The sequence below is a fragment of the Martes martes genome, assembly GCF_963455335.1.
Source record: "Martes martes genome assembly, chromosome: 6".
NCBI classification, from domain to species: Eukaryota; Metazoa; Chordata; class Mammalia; order Carnivora; family Mustelidae; genus Martes; species Martes martes.
In genome coordinates, this window is record NC_137893.1 from 42144305 (window position 1) to 42165061 (window position 20757).

Here is a 20757-nt window from a genome sequence, read left to right on the forward strand (position 1 = left end):
CTTTTAGTACTATTTTTTTTCATTATTTGCCATATTTTGACATTCTCATACTGCTGCTTGCCCGATTTTTCAAAGAAGTGAAATATTTAGACATGGAATGTTTGTAGCCTTTTTAATTACAAAGTTTTGATAGTTATTTTGCAAGAGTTTAATCAAGGGAGGAACCAAAGCTTTATTAACCTGTTTCCTCACTCTCTTTATTTGCACTATGTGTTTGTTTATTATCGGTTAGCACATACTCCTCATATGGTTTGATGTGAAAGGATGATCTGTCTCCTCATTACCCATCCTCTGCTTGGTGATGAAAAACAAAACAAAACATATGAACAAAGGAAAAATGCCTTCCTGTCATTTCTCAGCCTTCTTTGCTGCTGCTCAGCTGGGCTGTTAAAGAGTGGGGTTTAATGAAAGAAGGTGAGAAGGTGAAAAAAACCGCCCTAATGAGCATGTGTTTAGTTATATGGGAAGATCACTGAGAAGCAGCAGTGATTTCTTTGTGCCTGACTTAACACCACATCCCCCAAGGTCCAGGAAGCCCATCCTCCTTCCTCACCTATTCATTCCTTACCCTGGCAACCCCCTTCTCCACCTAGACCAGATTTCTTTTTTCTTTCTTTCTTTCATTTTTTGATAGTGGAGTTACAAAGAATGTCATTTTCCATCTCCGGCTTGTCACTCTTGCGAAACACGCAAAAGTGGTGCAGGACGTTCTTTGGGTTACCTGCATCACTGGCAGAGCATGTTGTGAGCAAGCATTTCCCATCTCAAGCCTGGGATGACAGAGCCCCGGCCGCGTCCGTCTGCAGGCTTGCTGACACTTACCCTTTAGACTGGGAGTGAGGAAGCAAATTCCCATCCAGCACAGAAAAACAAAATGCTTTAATGCTTTAAAGGAGAGCCAATAATAGCTGTCGAAACTCTACAGCAATGCTCCGAATTAGAATGAAATCGTGCAGTCATAATATCATTCCCCAAAATGTCTTTAATCAGCAAGCATTCCAGTCCTGCGGTGTGAACGTCACACTGAAAATACCAAAGAGAACACGAGGGTCAAACTTGGATAGAGCTTTCAAAACTCTGAGAGGGAGTGATGTTTTTGCTCATCAGTTCCCAAACCAGGGAATCATTACGCATCAGTCCCAAAAGACCGCTCCCGTGGAGAGTGGGAGAGAGGGGCAAAGCCAACCATAGGTAAAAAAAGAAGAAACCTCGAAGCACAGCTCCCTGAGGATCCACAGCTATCTCAGGGAAGCAGGACATGCTTCTCTAATGTTCTGTGTCCAGTAAAATTATTAACATTTTGGCAGAAATAAATTGAGATCTTTCTTTGAAGTTGAAATACGCAGCCTTAACTGTGCTCTCATCCTCTACATTTCACTGAGTGAATAACCTAAATTACACAGAACGGCAGTAAATTGGCTCATCATAGCCCTGTTCTAATTTTAAAAGGATAAAGAACTAGAAAACGAGACAGCCTCCCATGTAGCAGTGCAGGGACCAGCAAAGCCTGATAAAGGACTGCCATACTCGGTCCCCAGGCAGTCATGGGTTCAAATTCAACCTGGCTGGTGGTGACCAAGAACCATCCAATGTCTTGTGTTGAATGTATGTGTGCCCTCCACATAACGTTCCTAATAGGGATGCTGACAGCTTGCATTTGTCACTCTGGCTGACTTTCTCAGGACTATAGTGGCTGGCCAACCACGAAGGGAGACTAAGTCGTTTCCACCCATTTAGAGGTGATCCTTGCACTGGGTGAACTCTGAGGCACTAAAAAGCATCTTGCTTTCACACCGTTTGCTGTCTGCTCTTCTTCCAGCTCTGAAGGAAAAGTGTATCAGCCTTTTGACTGGGGAGTGGGGTGGGGGGGGGGGCATCTAACATCCTGATGGGTCCAGGACAGACTTTAAATTTTAAACATGTTCAAGCATGCCCACAAGAACTGCATTTTTCAAACAACAAAATAACTCTCTCAGTTTCAACAAAGCTTTCACATGTGGTGATAAAATGCCAGGTCACAAGTCAAATTTTGACTCCATTACTGAGCATTATCCTTGAGCTCTAAATGGAAAGTCAGTACAATTCACCAGCTGTCAGGCTCCAGCCTTCGCCCAGCCTGAACAACAACAGAATCACAGGCGAAATAGTTATAGCTGCTGGAGTCACTATTTGATTAGACTCTTAATGACTGACTCTGTCCACAGGTCACTTCAGCCCGTCACTCAACAAATAGACTTCAAGCTATTTGGATCCCAGGTTTCTGCTTGGAATTTCGTAGAATTCAGTGAAAAAAAATTTTAAAAATCTGCCATCAACCCAAAGAGATTCAGGATGACTCAGAGACCCTTAAGGTAATCAGATTGCTCCTCTTTGTGAAAAAGCAGAAGTTGGTATGAATGGGTTGAGATACGATGTTTCCATGGAGTACCTTTTGTAGGCTGCAAATGGTGTTCACCTTTAGATCTGATATTGAACACCAAGGTGTAGGTTGATGAGTGGGGGAATGTCCTATCAGGGTTACCTGTGGGGTGTGTCAGAATTGTGGACGCGAGGGATCCTAAACCCACGGGCCACACCAAGAGAACAGATGACCAGCCCACAGGGAAGAATGGTTGCACCCATGTGAAATCCTGTTGCTGGAAAGCCTTCCATGAGCTCTCCAGTTTTCCTGTCACCTGAAAGAGGTGCTCATCCCAGCAAGAAGACCTGCCTAGATCCTTTCTTTTGACACAATCACTTGAACCTGGGCTACATGGGAAGTGGCAACACTATGAAGTTGGTGTCAAGTCACAAACTTACTTGGGAAATTAGGGTGGGGGGGGTCACAAGGAGGGCAAAACTGTGCCTATGTCCTCCTGCTAGGGTGTAGGCGAAGGTAGAAATCTAACATCCATGACCCCTAAAAGAAAACTGAAACAACAGATGCTGAAGCCTCCCTACCAACCTTTTACATCATTAGATGACACTGTCTCCCCCGTGGAGGTAGGCCTGAAGATGCTATCCTCTGCTGTGGGTAGAGCGGGTACCAGGCATTGGGTTTAATGCCCAGCACTCATCCCACATCTACCCACCTGTCAGTTATTCCTTCATCTATTGATGGGTCAGTCAGATCTTCGTTTATAACCTATTCCATCTACCTACCTAGTAGAAAACGATCATTTCAGTTGTGGGTTCTTAAATGGCTATTTCTCTGATGGGGTAAATGGGAAACACTTCTTTTAACCTAAAGTAATCTGGGGAGATTTTCGAAGACTGAACTAGCACTCTGCAGGAAACCTGTCTATGACTGGCCTGATGCCAAAAGGCACTTACTGCTTCCAGGGTTCTGGACTCGCCACCCTCCAGCTTCCTCCCCAACAATTTCCCCTCTTCCTTCAGAGGCTGGCTTTTTCGGATTCTCTCCTGTAGTCCAAATATGGGTCCAGATGTTACAAACGCTGCTGGGCTCTGGCCTGGGGCGAGAGGAATGTGGAGGTCACTACCCGAGGGCGTCCAGAATGAGGACTGGGGCGGAATTTGCTAGATCACTGGCGAGGTGTCATAAAATGAACGCTGTGGCAACCACGGAGAGGAGGATTGGGAAGCGAACCAAGTGCCTTCGGCGGGGTTCTTGGGGCCCAGAGTGACGTGGCTCCCTCCATCAGGTGGAAACCGTGCAGTTCTCCCTCGACCCAACTCACGAGAGATAAAGATGTCTAATCAACCACCAGCGCCGCCGCCACAACTCTGCCTGGGCCCCGGAGGGAGGGGGAGCGCCTTTTCTGCTGAACCAGCGACTCGGGCTTGTTTGTAGGTTCGCAATTCACCATGATAAATGTAAAGACCAATTAAGGTTTGATCCGTGCACACGGGAGGCAGACGGCGGCTGATAGTGGAACCAATTAACGAGCATGTACCCTAATTCCTGTCGCGGCCACCGGGCGCACCGCGGTTCCCCAGGCGCCAGCGGCGGCTGTCCCGGAGCCCCCGTGCGCCTCCGGCCCGGCCTTGCAGGGGGGCATCCTCCTCCTGCGGGAGGGACGGGGAACCGGGTCCCCCAGTGGCTGGGGAGGGGGCGCGCCGGACAGGGAGGCGCAGAACCAGCCGCCTACGGAGCCCAACTGTTTGTAGCCCGGGTGTGCGGGTGGGGCGCGCCCCAGTGGTCCGCGCCGGGCGGGGGCGACGGGGGCGGCGGGGGCTGGAGAAGGCTCCCAGCGCGAAGCCAGCCGGTGCCCCGAGGGCGGAGGACAGGTGGTCGCGTGGCCACCGCCAGGTAGCAAACTGCTCGGGGGCTGCGCAGCGCGGTCCCAGTGCTTCGCCCGCCCCCGGGCCTGGCTCACCATTGCCCACCGCGGGGGCGACTTGGGGCGAGCTGAACGGCCGGTGGCCGCACCCCCGGCGGCCCGGGGCTCCTCGGCCTCTCGCCTCCTGCTCCCCTCTCCCTTCCGGCTGCCCCAGACGTGACCCCCGCGCAAGGTGTAGGCGCTGCGCGCAGCCGGGGCGCGCGTGATTAATGGCCCCGAGGTCGGGGGCGGTGCAGGCACGAGCCCCTTCTTGGCTCGGCCGGGGTGTGAGGGTATCCAGAAGGAGAGCCAGGTCCTGGCAGTGGGAGCCCCCGGGACCGCGGCGGCGGCGGCGCAGAAGAAGGAGGAGGAGGAGGAAGAGAAGTAGGTGACGCGGGCCGGAGAGGCTTGTCCCCTCCGGCCCCAGGGCCTGCGCCACGGCAGGTGCCCCGCGCCGGCAAAGTTTGGAGCCACGGGTGCCGCGCTGCGCGGTGCGCGGGTCCCTCCCCGCGCAGTTCCCTCGGTGGGGTCTGTGCCGCCGCCGCTGCCAGGGCAGGACAAAGGCTCATTAACACGTGATGGGACCGCGCTTCATAAATGGGACTGGAGCGAGAGGGAGCCAGAGACAGAGCGCCAGCGGAGGAAGAGGCAGGGACCGCACGAGCTTGGCGAGGCGACGGGCGCCAGTGCCGGCGGAGACCTGCGGCCCCACGCCGAGCCAGGCGGGGCGAGCGGGAGGACCCACTGAAGAGCCCGGGGAAGGGGCGAGGCTCGCGGGCGGTGGGAGAGGAGGGGTCGCCAGTCGCTGTCGCTGTCGCGGGCGGGCGGGCGCTGGAGGCAGGGGACGCCGGCGCGCGGGCAGCGTGGACCGACTGACTTACTGACCGACCGACGGAGGCACACCCCGCTCCACCCCACCCCACCCCGCCTCGCCCGCATCCCCGCGCCGGCGCCGCCTCCCTCCGGCTACTCCCTCGGCTACCCCTTCCTTCTGCACTTCTTTTCCGCCTCCGCCTCTCCTTGGCTCCGGAGGCGCCAGTGCCTTCCCCTGGCCCGGGCGGGGCGCCTCGGCTCCCGCAGAGCTCCGTAGAGTCGGGAGGAACGTTTCGTTCTAGCAGAGCAGCAGCCCCTGCGCTGGGCGAGAGGTGCCGAGGGAGCTTCTCCCCGAGGACCGGGGGATGCGAAGGGTAAGACCTGGCAGGGTTGCGTTTGGAAATACTTTTTCCGCCTCCCGCCCCCTCGGGTACTGACCAGTGTAGTCCCCAAGTGTCCTTCGTGGAGTTCTTATTCCGTGTGAGCGAATCGTGCGTCGATGTTTACTTAGCTGTACAGCCCCAGCTTGTAAACTGTGGTCTGGGCTACTTCTGGAGCTTTCTACCATTTACTACTTATTGAATGTGTGTGCGCCTCTGTGTACACTGATGTGTGTTTGTAGGAAACGTGTAATTGTGCATGTTTGAAAAAATAGGCGCTTGAGTTGGTGCTGAATGTCTATAAACCGTATCAGCAACTAAGTATTCCCAAATACATCGATCTCTGCACCAAACCTAGAAACTGCCTAAAATATTAAATGTCATACAAAGAACTGTATGTCAGATAATAAACTTTTGGTGTAGAAAAATAGCTGCAGGAGCCACTCTTTTTAAGGAAAAGTAAACGTACGTTTAACATCTAAATTTAAATGTTGATGGAACCATTTCACCCAGAACAAGCCATTAGATGAAAAAAGTTGCTGTGTTTTTGAAAGACATTTCTCCGTAAGGCTCACAATCATAAATGGATCGCCTCTCCAGTGGAAATGTTTGCAGTGACAGACAGGAGAAACTGTCATTTGGTCATTTGAAAGTTTGAAAGCAACATGCATGCTTCTAATTTTAGTTTTAAATTGAACAAATGAGGAAAAAAATGGCAATCTGTTCATCATTTTGCCTCCCATCTTCTTTATTTCCCTTCAAATTAAGTGCCATTCTTGCCTTTGTTGTTGCTTCTTGATACATTAAGCATCCTTGGGCATTTAATAAGAGATTAGAACAGATTTACTGGTTTTAAAGGTGTTGAAAGATATCTCTGTGGGTCCCATAACTTCTTCTCATTTTTTATTACCAAGTTAATATTGTTTCAGCAATGGGGGAAATGCAATTTCTTAGCGTAAACTCAGTAAACATTGAGTATCAGTGGGGTGACCACTGCCATCAATCTATTTTGCAGAATATTAAGAAGCTCAGAGCAACTAACCTTTAAGGTTCCCATAGGACTTTGTCTGATTTAAAGTGTTGCTTTTCTAATCCCACCCTACTGACAGTTTGCAAGGGAAGATATACTGATTGATTTTTCTCTGTCTCTTTTCTCCCCCTGGTACTGCTTCTCCCTCCCACCATCTCTAACTCAGTTAAAAGCAATTTTATCAAAATAAAAGGCCACGCATAGTTTCTTAAGTGAGACAAATAATTTTCTGATTATATCCATACATGATCAGAATCCACGAGCCTCCAGATTTTTAAATGTTGCATACTGCAAGCGGTTACTTGTAGGCACGATAGCAGTTGCTGTAGTTGGGCAAGAGGCAAGAGGATGGACGTGGTTTTTAAAAACTAATCCGTTTTAGGTTACCAACAGAACTTACTGTAAACAGATTCTTTTTGTTCCAAAGATGTCTCCCACTCCAGGCAAGGAGCAATCCTGGCTGAGGTACGTATCAAGTGTCTGATGGGGAAAGGTCTCATTGTGTTCCTAAGTCTCTGTGGGGGTAACGTGAGGCCCCAGGGGGGAAATGCTCAGTTCTGACCTTTCAAAAATAAAATTACTATGCTTGCACACTCATTGTTAGGAAGGCAAATTAGATATTCACGCCCCCCAATTTCAATAGATAGCTTCAATATAGATGCCTATGAAAAGAACGTTATGCCTGGTCCCTTAAAAAAACAGACGATATTATTTAGTGTGGCATGTAAAGTTTTACATTTTGGTGCAAATCTGATTTCACGTTGGAGTAGTGCTCGGCTTTGTTTGTTATCCACTGTTTTCTGTCTTTTTCTGTTACCCTTTTCCCAGTGGACTCTGTGCCTCCCTGTCGCCTGTGAGATCGTGCCTCTCTAATAAGCCTAGCTGCAGGATCAGTGTGTTCTTTTTGGCATTTCAAAATGTTAAAATAGTGAAATTGTTAAATGTTAACAAGATGAAACTGCTGGGAATGAAATTCTCTGGAAGAACCACTCTATCTGTGGCATATTACAGTCTATTCCAAAAGAAAACTCCTTGATTCAGTCCTACCTCTTTTCTCAACAAGGAAGCAGCCCCATTGATTGTGGTGATAAGTATTTAGTATGCAGTGTCAGCTTATTAATTACTAAGGCAAAGCCTGAAAGACTCTTTCAAAACAATCTTACGACATTCTTTGCTTTGACTCAGGATTAACATGAACTACCAGGAAATTGAGACAGGCTCCTTGGTTGTCTCGCATGTTAGTGTTTGGAAGTAGAATTGAAATACTTGCATGTTGAAGAATAAAGTATGATGAAATGGAACTTAGAATAGCTGTTGGTAGTTTACCACGCTTACCAAATGTTTCTTCCCAGAAAACAGTTGGCCTAATAAGAAAAGAGATTATTTTCCATAATTAGCTCTCCAGGAATGCTGCAAAAATAAATAAATAAATAATAATAATAATAATAAATTGAATTTGGAGATACCTAACAACACGTGATGAGTAAAACGAGATTTAGTGATAGCGTCTTGAATTTGGTTAGTCAGATGGAGACTGTCCTTGAGGTTGCTGACTGTTTTTCTTGGGGTAATTATGTTAGCTCAGTTGCCTGAAGAACACAGAGATGAGAGCTTTCATTCCTGCAAAAAAAAAAAAAAAAAAAAAAAAAAGGATGCTGTGTCTTTACCAGTGTAATCTGTCTCTTCTGTTTTTGTATTCATCATTTTCTAATTGAACTGACAAATGAGTTAGAGGGAAACCAGCCTTTGGGTTTAAATTATTTATAATTCTGCGTTTGCCTCTGAAAAGACCTGGACCTAACATTGTTTGAAAAACTGCTGGGGCCAAGTTTACATATTGCATATCTTTATTTTGAGGGACTACAAGCTCTGCTGGTTTTTCTTTTCTTGATTGAAGATTTGGTAGAGAACCTAAAGAATAAGAGGAAATCAAAACCAATTAATACACTTTGTATTGGCAAAATTTTAACTTCATACATCCCATCTCCAGCGCTTTCTTAGTTCTCTTCTTATAGCAATGTTCACTTTCTATTATAACTGCGTGAATGCTGTTTCTGAGGTTTTGGGGGATAACTACACTTTACCACTGAATTGTTACTTAATGTTTTTGATAATTATTTAATTCACTGATCTGTATCTTCTTAGATTAGATTGGGTTTAACTATGTAACATATTACAGGTCAACTCAGATTTCTCCCAGATACATTTTAGACTAAAAGAAAGAATAAATGTCATCCAGAAAAATATATAACATCAAATTATATCCCGCATAATTTTAGATGATTGGGATGTATAAACACACTCGTATAAATATATATGAACAAAATTTTCATAGGTGTGTGTCATGCCTGACATAAAAATTTAGACCCATTGTCTTTATATATCTGAATATATAATTCAGATCTTAAATAAATACTACAAATTTGGGAAAATGTCCAAATTCAAGGCAGCTATGCAGCTGGACACAGAAGACTCAAGGCAAAAGAAGTATCCACCTTGCATCAAAACAAGGCTGTTCTGATTCTCCAGGGTAGTGGAGTTCTGTTCCCATCTCAGGTGTTCTAAGAATCTTACAAAGATGCCAGGATGGGCATAACTACCTTTGATTATACTTTTCTCATCAACACTGATTGATGTGTTTAATACGGTTTTCACCGGTCCTACTAGTTGTCTATTATTTTTGGAAAGGAAGTTGGGAGAAAAAAATACAAGATTACTATTATATCATAGAATGCATATTAATACCAGTGTATTTGTAATATACAGCACATTATAGTGTCATCACAAATAAGTTTAAACTACAGGAAATATGTGAGGGGGGAGAGGAAAGGTTGTTTTTAGCGGTTTTCCAGTGCCTCTCTTGGTACTACTCAAATAGTTTGATGTTAGAGAAACTCCTATCTTAAACAGGCCTCAATGGATAATAGGTATGTTTATGACCTATCAGTGATAATAGGTCAAAGCCATTACATAAAGTAATCTGTGATTACCTCTACTTCTTAATAGAAAATGTTTACTAAAAGCTTTCCTGGGTCATATTTCTTCACTGCAAGGGTGCCTCATGGAAAGTAAAGTACATTTCATTATAAGAGTTTTTCTAGCACAGTTGCCATTACAAATATATTCTTGAGCCAGTTTTCGTTGATATTTTCCATATATTTGAAGTATTTTCCATATGGATTATTAACAAATAATGTCTGGATATCCTCTAATTTAAAGTTTCATTCGGACAGGTTAATTTCGTAGTTTAGTGAGCATGAGGTTCATTGTTTTGTTTGTATGGGTTTTCGAAGGAAGAATTGTTTACTCACCAAACCTGAGCAAATGGGCCTGGCAGAGTCAGAGCAGTTGTTCTGAAATACTATAAATTCTGGTGCAGCCCCAGCTGGAGAAATTTTCACACCTGCACTTTAGGAAAGCTTTCAAAATTTTGCTTTGTTTGTTTTGTTTGTTTTGTTTTCTTTTGTTTTTGAATATGTGAGTTGAGACTGGTTAGATGGGAATCAATATTTCTTAGCTAAACCTTTTTTTTTTTTTAACTTATTGTGCTATTGCATTATATTCTGTAGTTTTGAATGAGCTTCCTAAGGTAGATTTTGCATTTTTTTAATCTAACAAGGAATTTAAGTTCCCTTTTCTCCTAAAACAGACGGCAAATCATTTTTCCTAAGAGCACAAAATTTTATTATCTAATTCTTGTTTTTTCCCCTTGAGTTTGGATTCTTAATTGTGTAGAGTTTGGATTCATTGAGTAGAAATTTGATATCTTTGGCTTGATTCTTTACCATCATTATCTACTCTGAAAAGCATTTAAAATTTGTTTTTTACTTTAGAGATAAAGTGCAGTATAGTTTACTAAATTTGACAATGTAATATCTATTTTTTTTAATTCCTACTAGCAAATTCCATGCTACTGCTTTTTAAAGAAAAGCAGAGGCATTTTTCAAAGATGTGCCAGGCAATCTGTTGTGGTAGTTGAATATACTGGCAAATGCTTTCACAAACTGTGTATGTCAGTAGTATATTTAAATATAATTAAAATAAAATATAATTAGGAAATAATGTTTTTCAAAGTTTATGTTTAAATGGGAGGGTTCCCTTCGTTCCTCATTATTTCTTCATCTGTTCTTTTAGACCATCTATTTAGAGAAGAAAATTGGACTATGAGTTCTATAAATCGAATTAAGTTGCAAGGAGTTTTACATTTAAATTGGTGATAAATTCCAGTGTGCCTTTTAAAAAACAAATTTCGCCTGGATATTCGTCTAGGAAATTTTATAACATTGATTTCTGTTGGCCAAGAGGCTAATATAGCAAGCGAACCAATGCCATAAGCAGTATGCCTTTGTCCATCTTGTTTGCTTTTAACTCAGCTATATTTAAAAGTAATCAACCTGATTTATTCGTTAGAAAAGAGACTTTATTTTATGCCACTATGATCTGTGTATTTTCGTTTATTCCAGTGTGGCTTGTGAAATGGACCAGATTTCCAACTCATTTCAATGCACTGCTACCAGAATATGTAAATGTTTTCTCTAGCATTTGTACAAGTTGTGGTGAGCAAGCAGCATGCATGCGGAGAAGAAGGAAAGCTAAACAATTTAATACATAACCAAAGTAAGCAAAAGATCATCCAGAGAGTTCGGTGTCTTTGCCCATGTGGGAATTTGACTCTAGAAGACAGACAACTAGTTTTGGGAGTTCCAGCAAAGTTCTTACAAACAACAACCAGAAAAGGGAAAACCTTTGGATGATTGTAGTCCTCAGCGGAGGAAGTGAAGTATGAGTAATCTAAGATCCATTTTTATTGATGAAATAATTAGAAAGGAAACACTCTGCCCAAAGTCAGACATTTAAGTATTTTGGGATCCATTTCCATGTATTTATAATGTTTAGGTATTTTTGCAAGCTATATGCCAGCTATAAGCAGTAATAGTTTGCATAATTTAATTCTCTAAGTTAATTTGCTGCGGATCTGCATTTCTTGGGCGTTCTGCAAAATTTCCATTTTAGTTTGTTGTTTTCTGGGTGCCTCTCCTGTGACACATTGTTTTACAGTTTGAGGAAGAGATGAACAGAAACAGAAACATTTCTAGTTTAAAAAAATAAGCTGAATGTTAACTACCATTCCTGGTTTCCCACTCTTTTATTCTCAGTCATCATGGGTTCTTTCACAGTGGCATGGAAAGAAATGGCTAGCAGACCTAGAGAGCTTTGCATAGACCTTGTAAGTAGAATTAGGAGAAAATGGTGTGTGGAGTTCTTAATTTATGTCTGCATGCTGGGTAAGTACATGTTGTATCTTGAAGCCACTTTTCTCTGTTGGTCAAAAATAAAACAGTAAGTTTCCTGAAAAAGTGCAGAGAAGCCCGGAATTGTAGACCGTTGAGAGGTTCCTTGAGAGGTTCCCACTCGTTAGGTTATGTTTCTTTTCAGGCTAGACCACAGAATTCTATTTCGGTCCCATAGAAATACCCTGGTTTTAAACATCTTCTTTGGGAAACTACTTTATCATCAGCGGGCTCCCTTAGCCATCCATTTCAACCTACACTCACAGAATATTCTTTCTTCCTATCCTCAGTTTCTAAGGTTCATTTTTATCTGCCCCCTCAAGCATTTAGTCTTTCTCATAGGTCTCCATAAACCTCAGAGTGTGTTACAATCTCCTGGAGGGACTTCTGCAAACCCCACTGTTTCTGACTCCGTAGGTCCGAGGTGAACCTGAGAATTTGCGGTTTTTGTAAGTTCCCAGGTAATGCTGATACTACTGTTGGGGAGACCACCCCTTGGGAACCACTGGCCTATAAAATCACTCTGGATGCGCTCACAGACCACTGTGAGATGTCTCAGACTGTTCTTTGAGGTGTGTGTACCCTGGATGTCCAGCCTGTTCGCACCCATCTTATTTCCTAATTCTTCATCTTCACGCCACTGTTTCTGAATACCCGCAGTTCCTCAGCTCGGTTCATAATCACGAAATTGCACCACACAAATCCTGGGGAGGGTTTGACCTTGAAAGAGTACAACAGAACCACCTCATGGTTTCAGGGACATCAAGTCCTATCCTTGCATCCAATTTGCACACTTCCGTCTTAATTGAAACTACATTTCCAAAGCACATGTTTCATCTCTAGTGAAAACTACTTCTTCCAGTTCTGTTTGTATATAATTATTTGCATCTTGAAAGCATATTTTTATGTTTGTATCTTGCATGTTAGTACACACTAAATATTTTTTTAACTTCAGCTAAAGTGGATGGCACATAAGTACCTACTTTATAAAATCATGTTTGAAGGGAATCTGGATTTAAACAATAAAAACTTTCTTAAAATTATTCCAGTGAGAAGATGATAGGAGGGAAAAGAAATTATTTAGAAAGCTGCCATATCCTTGATTTGTATGAGTACCTGGACAAATATCATTTATGAAATATTCTATTGTAGTCCCTGTAATGATAAATAATTTTCCATTATTTTTCATCCCAGAACTATGGCCTGTGTTGGTGATTTCATATTTGAAAATCAGAAAGCCAAATGTCTCATAAAATAGAAATGAGTTGGGTTTGTTATTAGAATTGATTTTGGGCTCCTGAGATACTCCCATCTTACTTTTAGCATCTCTTGGCATAAACATATTATTTGTTTCCAGTAGAACTACTTTCCTTTACTCATCCTTAATTACTTTCTTGAGGCAGACTTCCAAATATTCACAATTAATTTTATCAATATATTAAATTTTCTCCATGCCCCTTTGCCCCAGAAAAGCAATTAAAAATGTAGTTTTTGTAGGCAGTAATAATAACCCATTTTAACCCTCCATAACATATTTTCTTATTTATGTTTTAATTAATTTGGTTGTAAAATACATAAAATGTTGTAGCAGGAGGAGAAGTTGCTCAACCAAAGCAAGAACTATGTCCACTGAATAGAATAACAAATTGATTCCTGAGGGCTTATAAAAGCCACTCCATCTAGTGGTTGAATTTTCACATAACTTCTCCTGATAAGTGGTTTTGAAAACACACTTGCACGTGGAGAAATCCCTTTGGGAAAGATTAATGCATAATAACAGGCATTCGAAGGAAGGAAAAACTTCATTATAATCATAACCTCATAGATTGTCTTTAAAGGTCTATCAGCAGCATGTAATCAGGATTCATTCAAGGCTGTGCGTGTCACAAAAATCTCTTTGTTTACCATTGCTGTGTGCCAAAACAGTGAGGTTTATAACACACACCCAGGCTCCACAATGATTGGAATAAAAAGTATATTCCTAATCTTTGCCTCAGGCTTCCGCTTGCCATCGATATAACTACCGGTTAACGATGAGAAAAAAGATCCTGGGATGAAGAATTGTTGATGCCTTTTTATTGGGGCAGTTGTTTTTGTTTTTGTTTTTTTCTTCAGGTGGATGTTTGTATGAGACCAAAACTCAGTTTTAATTCCCTTATAAATGACGGACTTGATGCCAAGGAAAATGATCCACAGTTAGACGCCGTTTAGCTTAGATAGATCTGCCACGTCGCTGACGAACACCTACATCCGTTTAGTAACCAGATACTGAGTACCTATCCCGGGCAAGGCACTGTGCCTGGCAGAGGACACATGAGGCATATAAGACAGGTCTCTCCTCTCAAGGTGTTCACGATTTGAAGGGTTTCGACACAAGAAAGACTGCCACAGGGTGACTCAGCAGTGCCCATTCTCTCTCGAGGGAGAAAAACTCAAAGCGTCTATAGGAAGGGGGTTACACAACCCAATTACTGGGCTACGCAGCCCATACCGTTAGGTGATACAATATGGTAGGCCTGTGACATGTTTTCATATCCAATTCTATTCTGTCATCTGTGGGAGGAGAAGGACAGACGGGTGGCCTTTATTGGACAGAGGCGGGAGAGAGGGAAAATCATTTCTCTTGCTTCCCTGACCTGTCCCCATTACACAGGTATAATACATGGATGTGTATTTCATGTCTACAGTGCTAGGCACAGAGTATGCGCCCAATGAAAATGTGACACATGGAGCAGATGAGGGCATATAACTTTGTATCCATCAGGTACATGGCTGTCGGGGACACAGCTTTGTGCTCTTTGGGCACAAGGAATCTGTCAAACACTCCCTTGTTGGAGCCTTAAAAAGGTTTACAGAATTTCTTCAGTCTTGATTCCAGCTAGCATCTTAGGAGTGGGCCTCAAAGAGCCATCTTCTGTCTGGGCCCAGCAAAACCACACTTCTCATGGTGGGAAACTGAGTGATTTCAAGTTGAGTTTGAATTTCTCCATATAGGAATGGAAGCTTCAAGCTTTCGTTTACTAACAACCATCATGCCCCATTCAGCCCTAAACAAGGTGTCCTCTCCTTTCCCTGCTGGTATTGTGGAAACTGTCATTACTGTCCACAGCCCTTACAAATGACTAAATGAAGGGGAAAAAATCTAATTAAAAAAATGGCAGCAAAGACAAGTTAGATTTTTTTTTTATTATTTGCCAACAGTTGCTGAAAATAAAGTGCTAATCCAGGGCTAGGAAATATAGTTTATAGTTAATTATCATACTTTGTCCCTGAAGACCACAAGGCAAGGATGTTTTGCAAGCACTATGGGCAGTCTTTTTGCTGTCAACAGATCTTTCCTTCAGATTTTAGTCATTTGCTATGTAAAACGATCAGCTACTGTTTATTACCCCCTTTCCCCCAAATCAATTCTTCCCCCTTAGAAACCAAGAAAAGGGTCTTATGTAGTTTCTGAACCTCAAAGTTAAGAGCAGTTAACTTCGAATTACTCAGCCCTAGGTTGAGTTCTAGTTCTGCTCCTCTAGTTAGAGAGAGACTTAGAGTTACTTGACTACTCCAAGCCTCAGTTTGCTCATGTGTAGAATGGGGGTCGTGATAGCACCTAATGCATGTAAATATTTAAAAAATAATATATATTCTTATCACGTAAGCATTCTAATGTTTCTTATTACATTATTGGGGAATTGGAATCTTCTCTATTGTGCATTTATTTAATCACCCAAAATACTCTATCACTCTAAGATTTGAACCTAGAGAAACAAGACTTAATTTTTCACTGGGCTTAATTTGTATGTTCGTTGATTCAAAGAGAATGTTCTCCCTCGTTGAAAGATGAAGGAAGAAACGGAAAGAAATGCCGCACCACTGGACAGCATGTAGCACACTTTAAACTATTGCTTCCTTGGAAATGAACTGTCAGATAACTTATCTCTTGGGTTCCAGGTGTTTTTTGGGCTGGCTTTTAATGAACAAACTTCACATACATGATAAAGACAAGCTTATGGAGTATTTTGTATATGGACTGTGGCTTCTATTGAGTTGAAAATTTTGCAATTTTTAAGGGAAAGCTGCATCTATTATGCCTGGTTACTTTCTTTACAGATATATAGAAAAGGTAGCCCTCTTTAAAAAAAGAGAGACAAAGGCACTTAGTAAGAGGAAACATCAGAGCAGTAGAACAAAATTAAATGGTAAATGGAGAAATGGAATTGGTTATGAAAGTCAACAAATCATTTCACTTGTATCATTGCCTTTGTGATAGACTTTTCTTACAGCATCATCACCTAATAGTGAATGCTTAATCTGATGTAGTTTTAAAGCCATCATTTTTTAAGCCCTAAAATTCTTTAAATTTTAACAAGCTTTTAAATGTTAAATAATTAGGCATACTTCAAGTTAAATTTGAATAGAAATATAGCCTTATAAGTGCCTTAATGTCTATTTAGATCATATTAATTGATATATTTTCATGAAATATATTTTCTTACTAACAAAGACCAGAGAAAATGGTGCATTTAATAACTTCTATCCCACATTGCAAAATATATGGAAAGCTAGGGCTTTGAGAACCAACCGAGCATTACCTACATAATGGAATTTTCTTTTATATATGGGAAAAGGAACTGACATTAATACAAGGAAGAAGGATTATGTATTTTTGCCTGAATTATCAGGATAATTAAGTCAATCCTTTACTTCTCTTTGCTATAGAAGATAATGCACTACTTTAATAATTCCAAAACTCTGATGGTTATATAAGATTTAGAAAAGACTCAGTTGCTCATTCAGCCATAGCAGAAGCATCATTCATCCAGCTATGGTGTTGGCCCATGAGATCTGCCATGTATACTGAGGACATGTCTTAGACATAATGCAATTATAAGGGTCAACTAAAATTTTCCTACTAACTTTAGAGAAATACATTATCAAGTTACTTTTTCTTGATCAAATTAGTAGAAACCAGACCCGTTCCCAGAAATGAATGGAAAATAACAAATACATCCACTGGCACCTTCATTCTCTTGAACCCTTCACAAGACTCTTTGTTGAAGCTAGCTAAGCAGAACAACACAAAGCCAACAAAGAAATAAGGGAGAATAACAGGGTTCATTTAAGCATGGGCCTGGGACCCCTGCTTAAATGGGGTCTTGGACTCCTATCAACTTAGAAACCATGAGCTTAGCATTGTGGCCTTAAAGCATTTCTACACTTAAGATATTACAGAAGGAGCCGGAGTGGGGGGATGCTGAGACAGTCTATAAGTATACCAGGAGCACTGATCCTTCTGAGGCTTCTAGAGGGTTTTCAGCCCAACTAGTCATGACATCCTGCAGGGATACCCAGAGAGGCTTGCACAGTCCAGAACTGCAAGGATTTTTACTCCAGTACAATAGTGATAAATATCTAACTTACTGAAATGTCTCTCTAAAACAAAGAATGTCTTCAGTAGGGCAGTGAAAACTAAAGTAACCTGCTGTTGATCATATTGATATAGAAAACACTTTATTTGAAGTCTTGTTTTGTCACTCAATGTTCACCCTAATCAGGACATGGATATTTTATACCCTCAATGGTCACAGAAACAAAGATGTCGACTCTAGGTAGACTTTAGAACGCTTCATGCTGCTCATGTACCCAGAACGTTTCTTTGATGTGTTACCATAGTTGCGACTTATATAAGTTTAGGGGTAGTAGATGGAGAGACAATTGTGCATTTAGTGAAACGGACAAACAGGTAATATCATTCCAAAAATTTGAAGTTCCTTTTTTTAAAATAATAGATTCAACACATTAAAATATTTTTATTTTTCTAAAGATATGATTTATAGCTTAAATTACTAGAATAAGTTGTTTATATTTTTAGAAACAGAATTCTAGGAAAATCCACTTAAATGTCCTTCATTGTTTTACTCTAACAGTAATAAAAACCAACTGCTTCTTTAATAGGTGCATCTACACATCTTGCTAGAAATTTCCAATTATGATTTTCCCAGTAGCAAACAAAAACAAAATTAATGGCAGCTGCATCCCCCAAAGCCTAAACCGTATTACTAATGAACTCTCAAAGAAAACTCTCAGTGCAAAAAATAATCAGGTGAAAATTACTGTAATAATCCAAAGGTAGAAAATAAAGGAAAGAATTACTGAAATGCAGAGGACTGCTTTCCCGCCACGATCCTGTTAACAGGTAAAATTGCCTACGCACCGTGGTACTCTGACATTACTAAAATCCTTGAACTGCACAAAACCCATGTATACTTTAAAACTGTATTTCTTAATTAAAGTTGGCTGATACTGAACAGAAATCAGTCTATATTTCATAACCACACCATGCTCCAGCTCAGAGTTAACAAGTGACTTTGTTTTAATGAAAGTGCTTGGTTGCATTTAAGTGGGAAATTGTGATCACATAGGTGGTAACCTTAATGTAGAGTAAATCTCAGGCACACATAGGTTTGCGTTTCTGAAAAAAGATGTGTGATCTTTTGTCTTCACTGAAGGAGCTTTGTAGCTCTTCCATATACTAAAATTTTAATCTTTGGGGCCATACCAATAGGCAGATTTACCTAGATGGGCTGGGATAGGAAATAGTGATTTAGTAGGAGCTAGTCTTAATTACTATTGACAAAATGCCTTAATTTGGGTTTGTAAGATGCTAGAAGGCTTGAATATAATACAGAAAGCAAAATGGCTTTATTCTAGTTACTGTTAATTCCTAAAACTGTGCATAAAGTCCAGGAGCAAAAATTCTGGAGTCTGAGAGTCTGGAGTCTGTCAGCTACAAACTCTTCATCTTCTGGACAATTTGCATTAACATCTAATGATCTCCATTTCCTTATCTGTGAAATGGGGATTAATAAATAAGCACTTAATAAAGTTGTCATGACAATTTGATGATAGAATATGTGTGAGGTCTCTGGTCTCCTGGAGTTATATAATTCTATATAGACCACCCATAACATTTCCTCCTCCACACGTGCACCCATGGGTGCATCTTCTATTTCCTTCATGCTTTAAGTGCTGAGACAAAAATAAAAATTGAATAAGCAGCCTATGATCTAATAAGGCAGTGTGCTATCTGAAAACAATATATGGCAAGAGTCATAGTACTAGGTAATGATGAACAACTCATATTTACCGAAGACTTAAATTTTGTGCCAGACACTATGTTAAGTATGTGATCTGCTTTTTTTTTTTTTCATTTAATTCTTAGAACAATCGTATGACTTAGGCAATATCATCCTCCTCCTCATCCCCATTTTGCAGATGAAATACTGAGGCTTACCGACATTAACTCCTTGCCCAAGTACAAGTTGCATAGTAATCTTGGTCTGCTAACTCCTAATTCAATGTTTTCCCCATTACTAGTGTTCCGACTGGTTGGAATCAGTGGGGAAAAGAATGGAGATAGTAGCATCCTTGGCTCAGGTTAAAGGGATGATGGCTCATTAAGGCTAAAAGCAGCTTTGGACCCCAGCATGTTAGCCACTAGCAGCATGTAGCTATTAAAATCTTCAAACGTGGCTAGTACCATGTGTTGAAGTAATAATATTTTGGATACACTGAGTTAAATAAAATACACCATTAAAATTAATTTCACCTTTTACCTTTTCCTTTTTACCTAGGTAGCAGAAACTAAAATTGCATATGTGGCTTTACATTTTTATTAGACAGCACTGCTCTAGAACCAGAACATCTGGGTTTGTTCTGGCTTGGCCACCTACTAGCTGTGTGAATGGTGAATTCCTTACCCTCTCTGTGCCTTTCATCTGTGAAATGGGGATAATAGCGGCACCCACCTCATAGGGCCATTGTGAAAAATAAACAGTTCCATAGACATAAGAGGCTCAGGAGGCCGCCTACACATAATAAGCTCTCCCTTAGTGCATAAAAAGGGAAAATCAGCAAGACTTTGGGGTCTGCTTGATTACAGAGGCCAAGAAAGAAGAGGCGTTCAGGGTGTTCAAAGTATGAGATTGGGCAGCTAATATGATTAGTTATAATTCCATAAGAAATGTGAAAAAAGACAGGACTGAAGGTAATTTGCTGCAGCACTATTTGTAACAGCAAGAGATGATGAACAATGTAAACTTACACCAGAAGGAGGCTGGTCACACTCATCTAATGGATACTTAAGGCACCTGCTAAATGAGGAGAGGTTTTGTGGACCAATGGGGAACTGTCTTCATGCATACTTTTAAATGGAAAAGCAAGGTGCAGAAGAGTACATATGGTATATTAGTATTTGTTAAAAAGAAAATAAAGAAAGAATTCATGTATTTGTTTGAGTATGCATGGAATATCTCTAGAAAGAGTAACAAGGATCTTCTTGCCACTGGAGAGGAAAACTGGATGGTTGAGACATGGGGATGGGAGAGACTGACTTTGCTGTATATCCTTCTGTTCCTTTTGAATTTGGAATCATTTGGGTGTAATATATGCATACAAATGATCAAAATTTCAAATAAGTTCGTTTTTAATTGGGAAATGTGAAGGACAAGTTAGTTACTTGAAATAAGCGGACTTGGGATGGAGGTCCTGGACTGGCTCCCAGTTTCGGTTTTCAGGCCAAATTCCCATTGAATTAATTACCTTTCTCTCCTCTGATTTTTAGAAAAGGCAAATAAGTATTATTAAATCATTGCTTTTATGCACCAGTTAATAAAATTCAGCTGCCGCCTCTTAGGTTCATGTGAACATTTCTAAGGGAGACTAGCCCTCTCTTTCTTTTCTGCTATCATGTTATCAGGCTGGTGAAACAGAGAAGAAAAAAATATACCATTCCTGTGCTTGGAAAGCACTTTTTAGTTATTGAAGTAAATATGTAAGCTCATGATTAAATGATACAGTGAGCCCTGTATATATATATATTTCCCAGGGGAAAACTGGGGGAATTAGTTCTGCCTGGTGGGAAGGGCTGGCCAAGGGGATATCAGAAATGGAGGTAAGTTTGGCACCAGGCCTTGAAAGATCAGTGGAGC